The sequence below is a fragment of the Cervus canadensis genome, chromosome 1, assembly GCF_019320065.1.
Source record: "Cervus canadensis isolate Bull #8, Minnesota chromosome 1, ASM1932006v1, whole genome shotgun sequence".
Taxonomy (NCBI): Eukaryota; Metazoa; Chordata; class Mammalia; order Artiodactyla; family Cervidae; genus Cervus; species Cervus canadensis.
Genome location: NC_057386.1, coordinates 62458971 through 62480829, shown reverse-complemented (window position 1 = coordinate 62480829; position 21859 = coordinate 62458971). Strand labels below are relative to the sequence as shown.

The window sequence follows — 21859 nt, the reverse complement described above, 5'->3', positions numbered from 1 at the left end:
GATATTTGTTGATTTGATTTTGATTTCATTCAAATAAGGAATAATATAAGGCGAATTTTCTCAATGCCCTAGAAGAACAAGGGCACTAAATAGGATTTTGAATCCTGGGTCCACCATTGTGTTAAGTGGGAAGAACAGCCACTTCCCAGGGTGAAGATTCAGTGAAATCACAGAAAATGCCCAATGCCTGACACTCACTAAAAGCACTCACTGAAAGTTACTATTATTCCCATTTCTCATTTTCCTGCCCACCCTCCTGTTTTTACCTATTATGACTCCAGCCCTCCCAGGGTCACACTGAGACACTTGTCAACAACTGTGCCCCAGTGACTGCTGCTCCAGGGCTCAGCTATGAGGGATGTCTCAAATTAACATGCTTACGACATAAGACAACTTCCAAAGTTCTTGAATAAACTGTGGAGAATAAATGCTGTTATTTTTGTTGAGGTAGAGTTAATTTGCAGCGTTGCATTAGTTTCAAGCATACAGCAGAGTGACTCAGTGACATATGTACACGTGGGAGTGGGAGTGTTCGTCCCTCAGTTCTGTCCACTCTTGGCGATAGGCTCCTCTGTCCATGGAATTCTCCAGGCAAGAACACTGGAGTGGTTTGCTATTCCCTTCTCCAGGGGATCTTCCTGACCCAGGACTGAACCCAGGTCTCTTGCATTGCAGGTGAGTTCTTTATCATCTGAGCCACTAGGGAAGTCCCATATATACATATTCTTTTTAAAATTCTTTTCCATTATAGGCTATTACAAGATATTGAACACAGTTCCCTGTGTTACTCAGTAGGTGCTTGTTGTTTACTATTTTATATCTAGTAGTGTGTGTGTAGGAGAAGACAGTGACACCCACTCCAGTACTCTGGCCTGGAAAATCCCATGGACGGAAGAGCCTGGTAGGCCGCAGTCCATGGGGTCGCTAGGAGTCGGACTTGACTGAGCGACTTCACTTTCACTTTTCACTCTCATGCATTGGAGAAGGAAATGCAACCCACTCCAGTGTTCTTGCCTGGAGAATCCCAGGGACGGGGGAGCGTGGTGGGCTGCCGTCTAGGGGTCGCACAGAGTCAGACACGACTTAAGTGACTTGGCAGCAGCAGCAGTGTGTGTATGTTAATCTCAAACTCCTAATTTACCTTTCCTTATCCCCCCGTCCCACCTCGCTGACCCTGTTGGTAACCATAAGCTTGTTTTTTATGTTGAGTCTATTTCTGTGGAAAATAAATGTCATTCAATGTCTATCCTTTTCAGGCTATCCCCAGGATAATGTCACTTTTAGTCGTTCTCAATCCAGTAAGTTCCCCGTTAGGACTCTTCCCCGCAAAGTGACTGCCAGCCCGTCACATACAGGCACACCTCAGAACCTCAGAGATACTGAAGTTCAATTCCAGACCATGGCAATAAAGCGAATATCACAATGAAGTGAGTCACACAAATTTTCTGGTTTTCTAGTGCATATAAAAGTTATGTTTACAATATAATATAACCTTTAAGTGCATAATAGCATTAGTCATTAAAAAAAACAATGTACATATCTTAATTAAAAAATACTTTGTTAGTAAAAATGCTAACTATCATCTGTGCCTTCAGTGAGCCATAATCTTTTTGTAGTTGTAACAACAAAATCACTGATAATGGATTACCATAATGGAATATAATAATAATGAAATGGCTTAAAATATTGTGAGAATTAAAAAAATGTGACACAGAGACACAAAATGAGCAAGTCCTGTGAAAAGTGGCATCAATAGGCTGGCTTGACACAGGACTGCCACAAGCCACAATTCATAAAGACCCTCAATATCTGCAACAAGCAATAAACAATGTATGCCTGTGAATTTACTAGATGAAGACATTCAGTTTTCCATTCCTGCTCAAGACTAAAGCCTAAGTCCAGCTTTGCACCCTCAAACACTCAGCTCACTAAGGTATTCTACTCATCAGGGTCTTTCATTACAGGTCTACATGCCTCAGAGCAGCACGAGGCTTTAAAAGGAGTCCCTCCCTAACCTGATCAAATTCTTAGGACCTCTCTCTCACTCCGTCCTCCTCCTCACTAGTTGATGGGGAATAGGAAACAGACTTATTTTCCCCTTTATCGGCAAAAGCCCTTGGTGTTTTTGGCTTTTTTCCATGCCTCCAAAACATCATCTTAAGAGGATACTCAGAGTTTTGTAAAAGATTTCCTGATATCTGTGCTCTGGGAGAGCTGGCAATCGAAACTGAGCTGTAAATGCTGGACTGTCACGCCTGAAAGCAACTTCCATTTTCCATTCTGGATTGGTTTTAAAATATGGTATCATTCCCAGAGCTGTTACGAATAATTCAACTTCCACCTTCCCACCATTTCCCTTGCTCTTAATCCTTCCCTCAAAGCAGATGGCATGCAAGATTTTAACATTAAAATCTGCCAAGAAATATGAAAAACTAGTAAGCAGAAATCTGTTAATAGTTAGAAATATTTTATGGAAATACATAAAGCACTGTGCATTTGGGGCAAAAGCCCATTATTTGAGAGGTGTCTCAATGTTGTACAAGGATGTTATTGGGGCGTGGGGTTAAGAATGAATGAGTTACACAGTGTTAAAAATGGATAAGGACAAGAAGGGTTAGGGTTAGAAAGAGAACTGGGAATAATAATAACTAAGTTTGATGGAGTGCTTACTCTTAAATGAATGTTTTGTTCTCATTTGGAGTTCTTTATTTCCCAGGAAAATTTTTTTAAAAATCACACTAGCTGGGGAAATGGATTGATTGTAAGATGCAAATTCAAGGCCAGCAGAGGGAGTTGGTAGCAAAAGGATTCATTTACCAAAGTTGGATCCATAAGAATATAGGTCTTTAGTGGCTGAGCAGTAAAGTCCAGCTGTGCCCGAATGCTCTGCTGAGGTTTTCAGAGCTCTAAGCTGTTTCACCACAGCCAGGCAAACCCAGGGGTCCTCCTGGAAACAAAGGAATAGAGAGGGAGTTCCAAACTGCTGTAAGCGAGCTACAAGAGAGCATAAACCCACAAGGTAGAGCTTTTCACCGTGTGTGTGTGCGTGCACAATCAGTTGTGTCTGACTCTGTGACTCCATGCACTGTAGCCCACCAGGCTCCTCTGTTCATGGAGTTTCCCAGGCAAGAATACTGGAGTGGGTTACCATTTCCTTCTCCATTTCACCCTGGATTGAACCTGGGTCTCCTGCATTGCAGGCAGATTCTTTACCAACTAATCCACCAGGGAAGTCACTATTTCACCCCATACAAGCAACCAAAAAGAAATCACCAGAGTTTTCATTTATAAAGCATGGGTAAAATTTCACTTTACAGAACTAGGTTCTCAGGACTTTTGATGACAGAAGCCCCACTCACTGTAGAACCTCCTCCAAATGGGGCTGTTGTGCTGTTTGGTGATTAAACAGGAGAGCTGGAATCCCCTGAACATGCCTCCTGAAACCCTTAGGAGTCTGAGTCCTCTGCTGCCTAGTCTCAGGGTCATGGCACTTTCAAAAGAATGCCAATCTACTCTGAAAGCCAAGAAGAACACAGAGCTCTTCAGGTTTTCTCAAAGGGATAACCAGAGTCTTCACACTCCTTCAACAGACAGGAGTCCCTAACATCCTTCTTGGACAGGGTTGCTTTCCCCCAGGTTTCATGCTCAGAATACCTATGAAATCCCACCCTCCCTCCTAGCTCCACTGTGCTCTGATTCACCTCCTCCTCCACCTGCAGTGACCATCCGTCCCTGTCCATGCTCCCAACTAGTGAGCTGCAGACCACATCCAGCCCCAGAAGTGAAGTGAAGCTCACGCCCTCACCCTAAGCATTGTCCTCTTATTTTTTAAACTATAGTAAAAGCTATATCAGTGATCTGTGACAATCTTAAGGTATAGTTAGATGAGTTTTGACTAATATATATGTATGTATGTGTATTTTATATATATATTTTTTTTCCATTTATTTTTATTAGTTGGAGGCTAATTACTTTACAACATTGTAGTGGTTTTTGCCATACATTGACATGAATCAGCCATGGATTTACATGTATTCCCCATCCCGATCTGGGATGTTTTGAGAGAACAGCATCGAAACACGTATATTATCAAGGGTGAAACAGATCACCAACCCAGGTTGGATGCATGAGATATATATATATATTTTAAATGCTCGTTCCTTAGAAAAAAGCTATGACAAACCCAGACAGTGTACTATAAAGCAGAGACATTACTTTGTCAACAAAGGTCTACACAGTCAAAACTACAGTTTTTCACACACATGGATGTGAGAATTGGACTACAGAGAAAGCTGATCACCAAAGAACTGATGCTTTTGAACTGTGGTGTTGGAGAAGTCTCTTGAGAGTCGCTTGAACTGCAAGGAGATCAAACCAGTCCATCCTAAAGAAGATCAGTCCTGGGTGTTCATTGGAAGGAATGATGCTTAACCTGAAACTCCAATACTTTGGCCACCTGATGCAAAGAACTGACTCATTGGAAAACACCCTGATGCTGGGAAAGAGTGAAGGCAGGAGGAGAAATGGGCAGCAGAGGATGAGATGGTTGGATGGTATTATGGACTCAATGGACATGAATTTGGGCAAACTCCTGGAGACAGTGAACAACAGGGAAGCCTGGCATGCTGCAGTCCATAGGGTCAGAAAGAGTCGGAGATGACTTAATGACTGAACAACACGAACATGTGCTACATATAAATTAGTAATATATTACTCCATATTTGATCTATAGTATATTTAGAGTATATGTGTGTGTGTATCTGCATAACCAACATATAATTCAAAATTTAGAAGATTTCAGTCGCCCTAGAAAGCTTCCTTTCTTCCACCCAGTCACTCTCCACCCTGTAAGCAGCCACCATTCTAATTTCTATTACCATAGACTAATTTTGCCAGGTCATTAACTTCACATAAATAAAATAATATACATGGTTTTGTGTCTGGTTTCTTTGACTCAATGTAGGGGCTTTGAAATTCATCCATGGTGTTTCATGTACATCATTTTTTTATATTGCTGGGTAGTAGTATAGTAAATCCACATAGCACAGTTTATCCATTCCCCATGAACATGTGTGTTGTTTCCAGTTTGGGGCTGTTGTGAAAGAGGCTGCTACGGACATTCTGGTATGTGGCTTTTCACCCACTTTTCTTGGGTAAAAATCTAGGCATGGAATTGCAGGGTCAAGGGAAAGTGCATATTTAACTTCATAAGTAACTACCAAACACTTTCCCCCAAAGTATTTCACCAGCAATACATGAGAGTTCCGGCTCCCACATTCTGGCCAACACTGGTGCTATCTGTCTTTTCAATTTTATCCATTATGGTGGATGCAAGATCTTCATTTCCTTGATGATCAGTGCTGTTGAATATTTTTCCATGGATTTACTGAATATAAATACATCCTTTTTGTGAAGTGTCTGTTCAAGTATTTTGCACATTTTATTGGCTTTGACATATTTATTATTGAATGTAGCAATTTGGCAAACATATTCTAATATGTAGCTTACATTTTCATTTTCTTAATGGTGTCTGTTGATGAGCAGAACTTTTCAATTCTTATTTAATTCAGTTTTACCAGTTATTTTTTTTTTTTCTTCTTTATGATTTGGGATCTTTTTGTCTTCTTTGAGACATCTCCTCCTACCTGAAGAATGCAAAGATATTCTCCTATGTTTTCTGCTACAAGTTTGAAAATTTTTAATTTTGAAACTTTTAGCTTTTATGTTTCCATTTAGATCATGTTTAAAGCTTCCCTTCTTTTTGCTGACATCCCCATACAGTCCATCAAGACCAACCTTTCCTTCAAGTCCTTAAACATATTTCTAACAGCTGTTTTAATCCTTGTCTGCTAAATCTAACCTCTGGGTCATCATAGGGTCCACTTCTCTGGGTTACATTTTCTGACTCTTCACATGTTTGGTGGGTGTTGTGTAAAAAACCTGAATCATGCTTTCTTCCTTTCAAGAGTCGGAGTTTTGTTCTTAGGGTGTGGCCCTTTCTTGAGGGAACGGTTCTGATCCCCTGGATGTGGCCTCTCTGTGATCACACATGCATGCCTGCGTTGTTCAGCAGGGTCTCCCCACTGCTGAGGTGGAACCACCCCCAGCAGCCCCCTGCACTGGGCAAACTTGGGTTTCTTCTCATGAGAAGCTTTGCTACCCAGCTACACCTCACAAAACCACTCTTTGCACGTGCAAGCCCAGGCCTGAGCCACAGACCTTGGATAAGCACCCACACAGATTTTGAGGTCCCCTATGAGCAACCTGTTTTCCAGCCCCTCCACCCCCAATGTTCAGCAGCATCAAACCCCAATTACTGCCTCTCAGTTCAGCAGACCACTGCTCTCAGGCTCCCCCTGACGTCCCACGTTTGGGAAAAATCCCTGAATACAAGAGCCAGGGCTGACGGGCTTCCTCTCCGCCCTCTCTGCCCTGCCTGTCGCCTAACACCTGCAAACAGCTGCTTCCTCCACTCTGCCTGTCTGATAGCTGTTTGTGGTCGGAAGTGCAAACGATAGCCCTCAGTGTTTCTCTTGTGAGAACCAGCCTGGCCCAGGAATGTTAATGACTAAATTCCTTCACTCATTACATCTTACTCCAAGACTTTTGGGAATCCTGACAAATCTATTACATCGTCCTCTCAGAGGGTTTCTCTGCTACATTTCCTTGGGGCCAGTGGAGCTCTTCTGACTTTCAGCAAAGACCCTGCCTTCTTTTCTTCTTCTGTTCCTGTGTTCAGGCAACATCACCAGTTTCCCAACTGCACACAGAGAAATTTCTCTTAACACATTTTGGAGCCGGGGGATCAGTGGCTGTCTTGGAAAGGAAGCAGTCAGCATCAGGTTCCAATCTTCCTCTGCTTTGGGGTCGGCATTTCTCACCAGAGAAAAAAGATGCCAGGCCCACGTAATCCTCTCCCTTGTGGATGCAACTGGACAGCAAACTCTGCCCAGAGAGTAGAGGGACCCCCTCCCCAGTTCTAGGCAGTTCTGAGACTATCTAACTCATACTGGGGTCTTCAGTGAGCCGAGGAGCAAATGGCCAAAGAAGTCCCCTCCACGACAATAAAGGGGAGGGCAGGACACATGCTAAGATGCTCAAATTCTGAGCCTGAGGGGCTTTTACTTGGCAGCAACTTTACCTCCTTCCCAACTATGGGAACACTCACTGATCACAGGTATGACTTTTAATTTCTGGTTCAAAAAGGACCTCATATCTGGTCTACATTAACGTGACTCAAGAAGGCTACTATGTCTTCCTCTTTTTCTTTTCTTTTTTCTTTCACTGTCAACCCCAGTCTGCTTCCCCTAAATTGAAAACTAAGGCTTCGCAGGCATGTAGAGAAGCACAGGTTATGCAGTAAGTGAACTCCGACTGCCTCCAGCGTGGATCTCATGCAAGCAGACACTCCGAACTGAATACACACAGAAAAGCTTCTCTCTTTCCTAAGCCGTTAAAAACTTAAAAAAAAAAAAAAAATCCAGAGGGGATGAGGAATTCAGTCAAGGCAGTCAAAAAGTACAAACTTCTAGCAATAAGATCCAATCAGCACCAGGGATGTACAACATAATAAAGAGGGCTACCACTGCTAAATGCAGTATGTAAAGTTGTTAAGAGAGTAAATCCTAAGCTATCATTACAAGAAACATTTTTTCTATTTCTTTAATTTTACACCTATATGAGATGATGGGTGTGCACTAAATTTATTATGATAATCACTTCGTGATGTATATATAAATGCTGTACTCAAACTTATACAGTGCTTTGAGTCCATTGTATCTCAATAAAACTGGAAGGAAAAAAATAGTTTCAGGCATATTCTGTCCTTCCATATGTTTGATTTGAAGCAGAAACACAGTCCATCCCAGCAGAGAGGTCCTGTAGCTTTCATTGGAGGCTAAGAGCCGAGACATGAAGAGTCCCCAGCTGTGTCCTCTGCACAGACTGAGTCTCTTTCCCTTTGGTCTTTGGCACATGCTTCCTTTCTCTCGGGTCTGGAAGGAAGCCAGCTATAACAGTGTTTGCAAAGTCTGCCTAACTGCAAGTTCCACAGGTGTGGTCCCAGAGGAAACCACTTTCTGCTCGTGGTACGGGGCAAAAGTCCGGCTTCCGGCATCCCCGTGACTACAACCGGCATCCCCGTGACTACAACCGGCATTGTCTGCTTCCCCCAGACCTACCTCACTCCAAACGCTATAGTTTCTAAAACTGGACCCTGCCTGCTGCTGTGCCCTGCAATCCCAAGGACAGTCCACCTCTCATCCTCAGACCACCCATGTCGCAGGCAGGACCTCTGGGGTCTTCTCAACAGTGTATCTCGGCTCCATTTGGATTTGATCTAGAATTAATCTTGGAAAGCAAGTTTAAAGATGTGAAAGTTAACATTCACATAATCTTAACTCCTCAAATACCTAGGTTCCAGGATTTTAGTGGTAAAAATGCAAATTTAAAACATCCTTTCATGTGTGAAATACATTCTTTAAAATCACATTAATAATATCTCATTTGCTACTCAGTGATTACTCCAGTCTAAATATTACACTAAAACTCTATCCAAGAAGGTTAATAGTTCTTGAGGAAAAATTTCCACAGGAGACAAATCTATAATTCATATATATGTTGGGTAGGGAAAACACAGCATATTGACCTTTCCTAATGTGGCTCAGATGGTAAAGAATCCGCCTGCAGGTTTGATCCCTGGGTGGGGAAGGTCCCCTGGAGAAGGGAATAGCTACCCCACTCCAGTATTCTTGCCTGGAGAATTCCAGGAACAGAAGAGCCTGGCTGGCCACAGTCCCTGGGTTGTAAAGAGTTGGACATGACTGACTGAGTGACTAACACTTTCACAATATAGGCCATCACTATTTTTGTACACAATGTAATTTCTTTAAACAAGCCTAAGGTTAAAAAGAAAAAACTTAAGAGTAACAGGGAAGTTCAGTCTCTAAAGAGTCATTCTTAAAAGCACAAAATAGGTCATAATGAATCATGGAGCTCTCTTTTTCCAAACCAATTCTGTGTTGTCAATATCGGAAGTGAAGAGAAACCACAGCAAACTTCTAAAGGAACTCTCTGAGTACAGACTTCAAAGTCAGCTCGCTCCCCTCCACTGAGAAGAAACCTGTGCTCTACACACACCCCACCCCCCAGAGACCTCAGCATCCTTTGGAGCAGGAGCCTGGGGTGCTCCCCACCCCAGATCACTGCCTCTCCCAGCTCCCTGCCATCACTGGTGAAGTCTCCCCCTGCCTGCCTTACTGCTGAGCTCAGGTCTGGAATCCCAGGAAGGGGGAATCAGGGCAATGCTGCCATGGAGAGGAAGGAACTCACTCTGGACCCAAACTCAACCTGTGTGGGTCTGTCAGTGAAAATATCTTCTTCTTACACAATTTAAATTTAAAATCTTAGGCACATTTGGTACGCAGTAGGTCAGGAGGCCCCACCCCTTGGCCTCTTAGGAACCCGGCCACAAAGCAGGAGGTGAGTAGCTGGGAGCAAAGTTTTTGTCTGCAGCGCCCCACCACTCCACATCACTCCTGTTACCTCCCGAACCATCCCCTTCTCCTGTTCCCCTTGGAAAAACTCTCTTCCAGGAATCCAGTCCCTGGTGCCAAAAAGGTTGGGACCACTGCAGTGGATTAACAGTCAATTTAATATTTCAGCAAATGGATGCTTCTTTTATTTTTTTTTTCATTTATTTTTATTAATTGGAGGCTAATTACTTTACAATATTGTAGTGGTTTTTGCCATGCATTGACATGAATCAGCCATGGATTTACATGTGTTCCCCATCCCGATCCCCGCTCCCGCCTCCCTCCCCATCCCATCCCTCTGGGTCTTCCCAGTGCACCAGCCCTGAGCACTTGTCTCATTGAGTGCTTCTTTTAAAACAAACACACCTTTGTAGGGCCAAAATGCAGAAGGTCATTTCAGTAAAATTCCTTCTCCTAAATGTTTAATGCATTCTTCATAAGACAAACCAAGTCCTCTGAAATAAGAATAGTGTCTGGTATATATATACTTAAAATGGTTTGAAAAGTGTTAGCTATTACTATTATGAGGGCTTCCCTTGTAGCTCAGAGGTAAAAGGATCTGCCTGCCAATGCAAGAGACATGGGTTCGATCCCTGGGTCAGGGAGATCCCACGAAGGAGGAAATGGAAACCTGCTCCAGTACTTTTGTCTGGGAAATCCCATTGACAGAGAAGCCTTGCAAGGTATAGTTGATGGGGCTGCAAAAGAGTTGGACACAACTTAGCGACTAACAATTACTACTGTGGTCCTGTTGAATTACTGGGAACCATCTGGAATGATAAAATTGAAATTGAATTCCCAGAGTAGGAACATAGTCTTGCTCAGTACAGAATCTTATTGCAACTGTGTAAACTGCGGACTCTCAATAAATGTTTGTCGAAGGCACAGAGGTAGAGAGGAAGGGAGAAGGGAGAGACAGAGGGAGAGGGAGAGAGGCAGGAAGGAAGTCAGCAAGTACCTACCAATGTGATTTATACAGTGAGTGGAAACAGAGGGAAGTAGGTTTAAGTACAAGTCTATGATTCTAAAAGGATTGTAGAGTTTAGCCAAATTGTTCAAAGTTGTTTAGCCAACAATTTTAGCCAAACTGTTCCTAAAACACATTTCTTAAGCTCAACTGCAATTACACTCACTTCATGCAATATTTCATCTTCCAAAGTGGAAGCAAGGCCTTCTTGCTCTCAAATAGAGTTACAATGTATAACAATTTTATCACCGATAATCAGTTTTATGTTGCTGGCTATCTTTCCATAAACTTACTTTGGATCACTTAAAATATACTGCAGACGGTTTTGAGGCAGAATGAATATGACGTTTGAGATCGCCAGCCTTCCCCAGGCACCTCCATGGCCCACCCTGCTGCCCCTTGCTCTGTGCCCGGGAAGGCTGCCTGGTACAGACTGCATCGCCCCACTGCCTCATCCTGTGACTTCCAGCAGGTTCCACCAGTGGGGAGCCCGTGAGTGGAGTTTCCTTCCTCAGTTCTCTCCTCACAGCAGCCCGGCCAGCAGTCTCGCTGACCTGGTCCTCTCCACCCTGGAGGGAACTGGGCCCTCCTCTTCAGGGTCTGCCTCTGGTCCCAAACTGACCGCGCTATGTTAACTTCTGAGGTCTCCTTACTCTGCTCCTGTCATACCTGCATTATTATTATTTTTGACGTGGACTGTTCCTACAGTCTTTATTTAATTTGTTACAATATAGCTCCTGTTTTATGTCTTGGTGTTATGGCCATGAGGCATGTGGGATCTTAGCACCCCTACCGTGGATGGAACTCACAGCTCCTGTGTTGGAAAGTGAAGCCTCAATCACTGGACTGCCAGGGAATTCCTTCTGTACCTTTATGAACAGAATTTTTTATCAAATTATTATAACTCTCTGCTTCTTGCTGGGACCCTGATAAATACAACTGCTTTATTTCCTTCTTTGTGTTTAATATCTAAAGTAATTTTATTAATTTGTTTGTTTACTGAGTTTTGTATTCTTCTCCCACCAAAAATAAATGAATAAGTTCCCTTGTCTTATTCATCATTTGCCAGACAGAAAGGAGGCAGTCAAAGATATTTGTTGAATAAATAAATAAAATCTATATACATATATTCCAATTGAAAGTAATACTTCTGTGTTTCAGAGGTGATTCCAAAACACCAAGTTAGTTATTAAACCATGATTTGAAAATTTAGAACAAAATGTTAACAGCTTGAATATAGCATTTCTTTAAACCCAATGAAAACACAAAATGCTTAAACCTGTACATTATTTTCCTGAAGTTAAGCTTCTAATATTAGCAGAAGCAAAGCAGAAAAATCCTAGAGTGTATAAAACAGAATGAAGACAAAAAGACATCTCCAACTAACCTTTTCTTGACAAGGGAAATATAACTGCCAAAAAATCAGGCCGTGATTTAAGACGCATCTCTGATACCATGGTACACTTGTTTCCCTACTCAGATAAGAATGTATCATCACTGTCACTGGACTGCATCCAAACACAAGCTCCTCAATACCAGCCTGAAACTATGCTTTTAAAGTACTAAGACTAATACTTATCAAGATGCGGGGACAGGCCTTTCCTTATATGAACACCTAAAACTTCACTTATGTATTCGAGAGGGAGAAGTAAGTGAGACCCCATTTATCTCACCCCTTCCCTAGATGAGACACCGTGGGTGCCGAGAAAAAGAGGAGTAGATGGACTGCAGTTTAGAAAGGTCTAAACCTGCCAGCATGCCAGGCCACTGGGAAAGCAGCGCTTTGGCAGTGGGGGTGTCTCCCCTGCCCTTAGCTGCCAGCAGAGGGGCTGGTCCCATTCTCAGATGAGCTCACGTGGGTGTGGCGGAAGGCTCACCCCCGGCTTTGTCTTCAACAAGCTTCAGCAGCTGTTCACCTGCCTAACAAGTGGCTATTTTCCTTGGCTAACTAATTATCCTAGTGAGAACCATGAGGTGTTAATGAAACCCTAGTGTCTGCAAATCAACAGATGAGGAAACTAAGTATATATATAAACAGTATTTCCAAGTATTTGATAGCTTTTCTTACAAGGAGTAAGTGTCTTTTAATTTCATGGCTGCAGTCATCATCTGCAGTAATTTTGGAGCCCAAGAAAATAAAGTCTGTCACTGTTTCCACTGTTTCCCCGTCTATTTGCCATGAAGTGTTGGGACCACATGCCATGATCTTTGCTTTTGAATGTTGAGTTTTAAGACAGTTTTCTTCAATCTCCTCTTTCACTTTCATTAACAGACTCTTTAGCTCCTCTTCACATTCTGCCATAAGGGTGGTGTCATCTGCATATCTGAGGTAATTGATATTTCTCCCGGCAATCATGATTCCAGCTTGTGCTTCTTCCAGCCTGGCATTTCTCATGATGTACTCTGCTTAGAAGTTGAATAAGCAGGGTGACAATATACAGCCTTTATGGACTCCTTTCCCAGTTTGGAACCAGTCTGTTCCATGTCTGGTTCTAACTGTTACTTCTTGACCTGCATACAGATTTCTCAGGAGGCAGGTAAGGTGGTCTGGTATTCCCATCTCTTGAAGAATTTCCCACAGTTTGTTGTGATCCACACAGTCAAAGGCTTTAGCATAGTCAATGAAGCAGAAGAAGATGTTTTTCTGGAATTCTCCTGCTTTTTCTATGATCCAACGGATGTTGGCAGTGTTGATGACAGATGTTGGCAATCACTTAGTAGGATTTATTTTTTATCTTTTATCTGAAGTACTGATGACACATTTCATAACTTGTCCTGCTATGCATAGGTTTCACTGCATACACATTTGATTGGAGCCCATAACCCATTTGTAAGAGAACTTTCTAACATCTTCCTCATTCTCACAGTTCCCAGGGATGTTTATTACCTCTGGGGGTGTCACTACATTATCACTTGGAGGCATTTCCCCTCCCAGATCTGCCCTTGAATTAGGGCATTGAACAGAATCCCTCCTTGCTCAGAGAAGCGTCCAGTGGCGACATGAGTTTATTCAGATATTGATCAATGACTCGAGTGCTGAGGGAAGACCAGGAAGTCAGTGCTTTCAGTTAATGATTCTCAAGTCAGTCTGACCCGGGGTAGCGGGCACTAGAGCCCCAGGCCCTGCACTGCAGAAGCCAGAGCCAGTCAGGAGGCTGTGCGCGCAGCGGCAATGAGACGGATCATATGCAGGTCCAGCTGCACTCCTGTCCGGCCGGGCCTTCAGACCACACAGACACACCTGAAGGCTTGGCCAAGTGGAGACAGGCAGTTGTGGGAAAAAAAACACATTCATTTTAATAATTTTTTGACTGCTTCCACTTTTATTTCTATATATCTTATATACAGATATATACTTTTAATATATGCTTTACATATTTATAAATTTAAATGTTGTATACCTATTCATACATATTTTATACAATGTAATATTTCAATATTCTATAGATTTATTTATAATTTCATGTGTTTTCACAAGGAAATTAACACATATTGGAATTGAGTACTGGAAAATTCTTATTTGTTCATATATTCAATCAAAAAAGCTGGAAGGCTGAAGTTGTAGACATGTGACGGACACGGAAGAAGTAGCAGGAAGGGGGTGCTCCACACGGTGGTCAGGATTAGCTTTCGGCTCTGGGGAGCACCTGCAGGGCACAGGAGCACGTTGGAGACCAGCAGCCTGGAGGACAGTCCACGCCGCAAACACGGAGGACTGAGCACTGGAAGGGGGCAGCGTGCCCGCTGCCCGCCGCCCGCTGCCCAGCAGGCTTTCTACTTCCCACTGGGATAAGAAGCCAGAGGGTCAGGGTTGCCCTCCCAGCATCTTCTCTTCTCCTTCATGTCTCTGACGCTGGTCCCACCCATGAGGAAGTAGTCTCCCTTCCGATTTTGTCCTCACACTGCGTCCTCTAACTGTTGCTTCCCAGCTCCTGTCTGCCATCTGATCCTCAAATTCCTCCTTGACACCGGCTCTAAAGAAGACTTCTCTGACATCTCCAGACAGATGCTGACTGAAAGCTCTGCACATCCCATGCTCTCAGATCACACAGTAGCTCCACCCACTTCCAGAATAACCAGCTTATCACCACACAGGGGAACTGGGGAAAAATCAAACTTAACAAATGGTTGTAAATCTGGCCAGTGTTCCCATGCATAACACTATGATTTCTCTGTTGTTTTTTAATCTCGAAGCTGGAGGCTGAGAAGAGGGAAGGAGGTGCCCTCTCCAGTTCCCCACTGCACCTTCCCACACAGCCTTGGCAAAGGCTCACACCTGCAGTCAGCTTCATTCATTTTATTTCCCAGATGTTTTTATATCTCAAGGCATTAACAACATGCTTGGCTCCTTCCCTGTCTACCCAGACTCCGTCTGCCCATCCCTTCTGCTCTGTTTGTCCAGCCCCAGGGGCATGTTTATTACCGTATTTACATGCACCCTCAAGGTGGCAGCCTCCGTTGGAAGCCACCATCCTTAGCTTAGTCACGATAGTCCCAAGCTTGTGGCTTGTCATCAGGGCAAGGGGCTCAGAGTCATTCTTACCTGTTTACCCTGTGGATTCCCAGGTGAAACTGTGAGCAGGTTGGACAGTTTGATGTTCAAGATGAGAAGCCCTTCCCACATTCTCTTGGCCAAACCAGAAAACTATTTACATTCAAGCCAAAGCACTTTGTCCTTATCAAAAATTGCTGGACTTCCCTCACAGCAACTGTGCCCCCTATGAGCTGCTTCAATGCAAGAACCTTGGAATATTCTTGGACTTCCTACAAAAAAAACCCTCAAATGTTAGGAGACTGCAAATATTAATGTTTTAGAAATCACACTGCTCCATGTAATATTTGAAACATACTTAAAAAATGATTTGCTGTTTATCTGAAATTCAGACTTAACTGGGTGTCCTGTACTTTTATTTGCTAAATCTAACAATGCTACCATAGTCAGGGAAAAAAAATGTCCTGGACTACAGGGACTTGGACCAATAAAACCGCTTAATAGTTACAAAACAACCTTCATAATGGACCAGATTTTAGATTATCTTTCTCTCTCTCCCACCACCAAAACAGAATCACAGGCTTTTTCCCAACTTTCAGAAAACAAAATAAGTTAATAGAAAGCACTTCCTCAATTTTACTCTTTTCTTGTGCAATATTTTCCCTTACCATTTCAGCCTTGCTTATCTGCCAGCAAACCCCATTGGATGGCAGACAAAGTGAACAACTGTTAATAGGAAAAACACCTGACCATTCTTCATTTGGAGTTTGCTTTTGTCATGGTCAAGTTCCATCATATGGTCACATTTTCTGGTAGTAAAATTCTTCCCAGTAAATAGGATTGTTTTAAATGCAAACTGTGTTTCACAATGTTCTTCTAGGGACATAATTATTGGACTAAATATGAAAAAAATGTCAAAATAATCAAATCTATCACTTTTAGATATGTTGAAATTAAGGCTCAGACATATATATATATACTTAGTATTATATATATATACACACTCAACATTATATATACATATATACTCAATATTTTCTATATATACTCAATATTTTCTATATATATATATTCAATATTATATATACATATACACACACACACATATATATATATATGTTCCAGATTCTTCTCCCACATAGGTTATTATGGAATAATTGAGTTCCCTGTGCTATACAGTACATCCTTGTATATGTTACTCTCAAATTCTTAATTTATCCCTTCCCACCATCTAATGAGTAAGTATGGAATTATGAGAAATAAGCTTTGTACATATTTTATAATTTGAAATAAAAGCTAAAAAAAGATATCCACACAAAGAATCTGCATGAATGCTACACATGAATGCTTCTTATCTGACATCAAAAATAAGAGTAAAATAAGTATATATTCATGTGCACAAACACCCACACAAAGTCAGTGTGCAAAGATCAGCTACAAATGCAGACTGATACAGGTCTCCCAAACTGGTGACATGATTCAGCAGGCAGTGCTACCATGGGTGATGTATCTTGCAAAATAGTATAGTTACAAAGACAACAAAGTATCACCTTCCCTCAATTTACCTGATAGTTGTTTTCCTGAGTAATTCAGGACATATTAAATCACTGCACAAATTATGTGTTTACATAAAAAAGAGTAAGGTGTCTAGGCTTAGATAATTATAAGTAGATTTTTCATCTATTTGAAAGTTTAACTGTTCAATCAAAATTTATGAAGAACTCAAGAAAATTCTGCATTGTTTGGGAAACTGGGAAACAGAAATTCTACTAAAGAGGGCAGGAATTGCTGGGAGTGTGGACATAGGGCTGTAGGACAGTGGAAAGGAGACACTAGACTCAGTCTATGCATGAGGAGGGAAGGTCTCCAGGAGAGGAAGTGGGGTGATGCTTGAACCATGTCTTAGAACTAGAACAAAAACAAGCAAACAGGGCCAGAGAAAAGGGTGTGAGTGGACAAGTATTTGGGGTATAGGGGAAAGTGGGGGTGAGGTTGCATAGATACAGGATAATGAAGGGTTGAAGTGTATCCTGAAGTCTTTTCAGCCAGGGGTCACACCCCATTGTGTTAAGAACATTCTTTGGCAACAGTATAGAACGATGACTAGGAAGTGGGTAAGTCAGATAGATTAGTAGATTGTTGTATCAACACAAGTGAGAAAAAGTGAGGATTTTAAACAATGGCCTGGGGGCTGAGTGAATAGGATGGACTTGCTATGTACCATATATATATGGGCAGACTCAATGGGATGGTAAGACTAGCTTGAGAGGGGTGGTTATGGACACAAAGGGGACCCTTGTGGGACATTCTAGGGGGTAGGTAGTGATGGAAGGAAGAGAACTTTTTTGGCATCAGTGAGTGGTGGGTACTAACCTAATCCTTATTAGTGCCTACCAGTAACTCAGGAATTACCACTATTAATAAGTATAACACATATGTCACCATTATTGGAACTGTCACCCCTAAATCACACCTACTAGGAGTGGGTTTAATGACACATTTCAGCAAAATTTTATTGACATCACTGATATGATAGGCATTATCTATACACTGGGAGAGCAGAGTGAAGTCCCAGTCCTAAGGAATGTTAGCCACCCAGGAGGCATCATAGGAAGTAACCCATGGTCAGAAACTCACTGTCTTTGCTATAACCTTAGCTACAGCATAATCCCTGGCATAAAGCGAAAGCTCACTAATTATTTACAGAATATGAAACATCTGATGAAGCATCAAAATACATCATTAAAACATCACTTCTTTTCCCTCTAAAAGTTTCCCCTTTTAACCAGACCCTTCTCATCTGTGTTTAAACATGCATTCATATTCACGTTCAGTCACTCAGTCATGTCCGACTCTTTGAGGCCCTATGGACCATAGCCCACTAGGCTCCTCTGTCCGTAGAATTCTCCAGGCAAGAATACTGGAGCGGATTGCCACTTCCTACTCCAGGGGATCTTCCCAATGCAGAGATCGAACTGCATCTCTTACTTCTACTGTATTAATAGGCAGATTCCCATTAGTGGCATCTGGGAAGCTTAAACTTGCAAAAGTCCTTAAGATGCTAAATTTGAACCCATTTTTCCTTTCAGCCACGGACTTTTCTCTCTCCATCCTGTTGCAGCTAAATAGTTCAAATGAGTTTCCACATGCCCTTTTCCTCACTTTTCATCCCTTCCTTAATCTGCTCCAGCCTGGTTTACCACCCCATCACTTCACTGAAAACGCCCTTAATAAATAGCCTCCATGTTGCTAAAGCAATACACATTTCCATCCTCACTGCATATAACCAATGAGCTTCATTCAACAAAGCTTGCTACTCCTTATTTCATGATACATTCTCTTCCCCTGATTTCACAGAACCACACTGTTGTGATTTCCCTTCTACTTCTCTAAACACCCCTCTCAGTCTCATAAGCTGACTCTTCCGCTTCTATCCAACCTTTCAGCGCTGGGGTCCTCCGAGGTTTGGTCTTCAAGGCCTTCTCAGGCTATGCTCTCTACTAAGGCCACTTCCTCTCTGCCATGATTTTAACTACCACCCACGTGCTAACAATGCTTCAACTTCATCATCTGCCCAGAACACTCATTTGAGTCCTAGTCCTCCAAGTACAACTTTTCAGCATCTCCATATGAGTGACCACAGGTCCCTCAAACTCAATATATCCAACACTGAACTGATGGAGTACAAATCAGAAACCTGAGTCATCCATGATTCACCCAGCCCCACTCCATCAGCAAGTGTTAACTCCACCTTCAGAACATATCCTGAAACATGCACTACTTTCCTTCTCCACTGCGACCATGTCTGTCCAAACCTTGGACTCCCAATGAGTCTTCCATCTCTACTCTTGGTCCCTATCCACCCTATCCAACCCATTTTTCACCCAAAATCAAGAGTGATTAAAAAAAAACAAAAACAGCCACACCTACTCATTGCTGAAGCTCTGTAGTAACTGTCTATTGTTCTAGCGTAAAACTCCTTGCACCCTGGGGGCCCCTCAGGTCCTGACCTGCACCCAGGACCCTCGCCTCCTCTCGGCCCGTGTTCCATCATATGGCCGTGCAGGTCTGCATGTGCTGCGGAGCCTCCCGCCGTGGCCCCAGGTGGTGCTACCCCTCTTCCTGGAATGCTCTCAACTGCCCTGCCTTTACCCAGGAAATTTCCACCCATTCTTCAAAGCTCTGCTGAAGGGACACCTGATCAAAACAGCCTTTCACATCCAGGCCTGAAGCCTCCAATATACATACTCATAGCATCCAATACTCTTTCTCTTCAGTTCAGTTCAGTTTAGTGGCTCAGTCATGTCTGACTCTTTGTGACCCCATGGACTGCAGCATGCCAGGCCTCTGTGTCCATCACCAACTCCTGGAATTTGCTCAAATTCACGTCCATCAAGTTGGTGATGCCATCCAACCATCTCATTCTCCATTGTCCCCTTCTCCTCCTGCCTTTAAACTTTCCCAGCATCAGGGTCTTTTCCAATGAGTCAGTTCTTCACATCAGGTGGCAAGTCTCCTAGTCTTCCCCAAAATAACTGTTAACACTTTTATTGATATAATTCACATACCACAAGATTCACACATTTATAGTATAGAATTCAATGGTTTTTAGTATATTCATAGATACACACAACCATCACCACATCCAATTTCAGAACATTTTTATCATCTCCAAAGAAACACATACCCTTTATCTGTCACTGCCCTATCCAAGCCCATACCCTTTATCTACCGCCACCCTATCCATCCCTGACCTCCATGAAAATATCCTTTCTCTAGCCCTAAGCTAACACGAAATCAGTTTCTGTCCTATAGATTTTCCCTATTCTTTTCATAAGCATGGTTTAGTCACTTAGTCATGTCTGACTGTGACCCCATGGACTGTAGCCTGCCAGGCTCCTCTGTCCATGGAATTTTCCAGGCAAGAGTACTGGAGTCAGTTGCCATTTTCTTCTCCAGGGCGCACATGAATGGAGTCATGTAAAATGTGGTTTTCTGTGACTGGCTCCTTTCACAATGATTTCAAGGTTCACCCATGCTGTAGCATGTGTCAGAACTTCATTCCTTCTTAATAATTGAATAACTGGTTGTGTCTCTGGTTAAAATGTAAGTTTCCAGAAACCAGAATCTATCCATCTTATATCATACAGATGTTTCAAAAACAATTTGTGGAACTATCAACAAATCAACAAGTGAACATGGCTCAATGTCCCTGCAATACGTCTCTCCAACTTTGAAGGAGAGTTTCTTTTCATCACTGAGATAATAAAAGTCAGTCTGTAATCTATATCTGTACATTTCAGTAATAATTTACAAATCATTAAAATCTAGCATGCAAAATCTACTAACACATCCTTAAAATTTTGTATATCTCTGTGCACTCTTCTTAAACTGTAAGATGTATGCAGATCACCTAAGTATCTTGGTTCAGCACATCATGGGCAGGGCCTGAGCCTCTGCATTTCTAACAAGGTGATGCCAATGCTGCTATTCCAGGGACCACACTTTAACAGCAGAGTCAAAAAGCATCATATTTTATCTTCTTCGAAGGTTGGTGGTATTGTAAAAATATGTTGTACTGTAAAAATATGTGCTTGTCGTACTGAATAAGCACAGAGTAGGAGGTTAACAAATACTAGTCAAATTGTTAAATGTGTAAATGACATCCAAGTATACAAAGGCTCCTTTAGAAAAGAAAACCTTCCCACACTGTTGGTGGGAATGTAAGTTGGTGCAGCCACTCTGGAGAAGAGTAGGGAAGGGAAGTTCCTTAAAAAACTAAAAAATATAGAGTCACCATATGACCCAGCAACACATGCACCCCAATATTCACAGTGGTACTATTTATAAGAGCCAAGACATAGAAGCAACCTAAGTGTTCACCAACAGAAGAATGAGTAAAGAATATGTGGTATGTATGTATAATGGAATATTATTCAGGCATAAAAAAGAATGAATTACAAAAGAATATTTGCAGCCATACTTGTGGACCTAGAAAATATCATACTAAGTGAAGTAAGTTGGAGAAAAAAATATTATATGATATCACTAATATATGGAATCTAAAAAATAGTACAAGTGAACTTACTTACAAAAGAAAAACAGACTTACAGACATAGAAAGCAAACCTATGATTACCAAAGGGTAAGGGGAAAGGGATAAACTAGGAGTTGGGATTAACAGATATAAATCACTATATATAAAATAGATAAACAAGGATTTACTGCATAGTATGAAAGTGAAGTTGCTCAGTCGTGTCCCACTCTTTGTGACCGTGTGGACTGTAGACTACCAGGCTCCTCTGTCCATGAAATTCTCCAGGCAAGAATACTGGAGTGGGTTGCCATTTCCTTCTCCAGGGGATCTTCCCGACCCAGGGATTGAACCCGGGCCTTCCGCACTGGAGGCAGATGCTTTAACCTCTGAGCCACCTGGGAAGATATACTTTCCTATTGCATAGTATAGGAAACTATATTCAATATCTTATAATAACCTATAATGGAAAAGAAAAAAAAGCTCCTTTTACATGGTAGATAGCACTGCAACAGAAAGTAAAAGCAAGGAACTTCAAGAATCAAAGCATTCAAGAAGAAAGAAGTAAATTGGATCCTGAACAACTATAATTCAAGGCATACGCAGAAATAAGTCACTGAGCTGAATGCAAACAATATTAAAACTGAACCAAGAAAAAAACCTGTGAACATACCAACAAATGTGTACAATATTTGAAAATAAAGAGCCTCACTAGTCTTTACACAGTGATTATAAGGAGCTAAAGAAAATGAGAAAATACAGGCTGTGGAAAAATGAAAATTTACAGTGGATAGGACCAAAAAAACAACAACATGTAAAAGAAAATGAAGATGA

The 21859-nt window shown here is 42.0% G+C and overlaps 1 protein-coding gene and 1 non-coding gene across 3 annotated transcripts in view; both read right to left on the bottom strand.

Moving 5' to 3' along the window:
- The window catches only part of DCHS2 (dachsous cadherin-related 2), a 325512-nt gene that overhangs the window by 225148 nt on the left and 78505 nt on the right, over positions 1–21859 (bottom strand). The window lies entirely within an intron of this gene.
- On the bottom strand, positions 21358–21429 carry TRNAW-CCA. Its single transcript has one exon. It is a non-coding gene; the product is annotated as a tRNA-Trp (tRNA).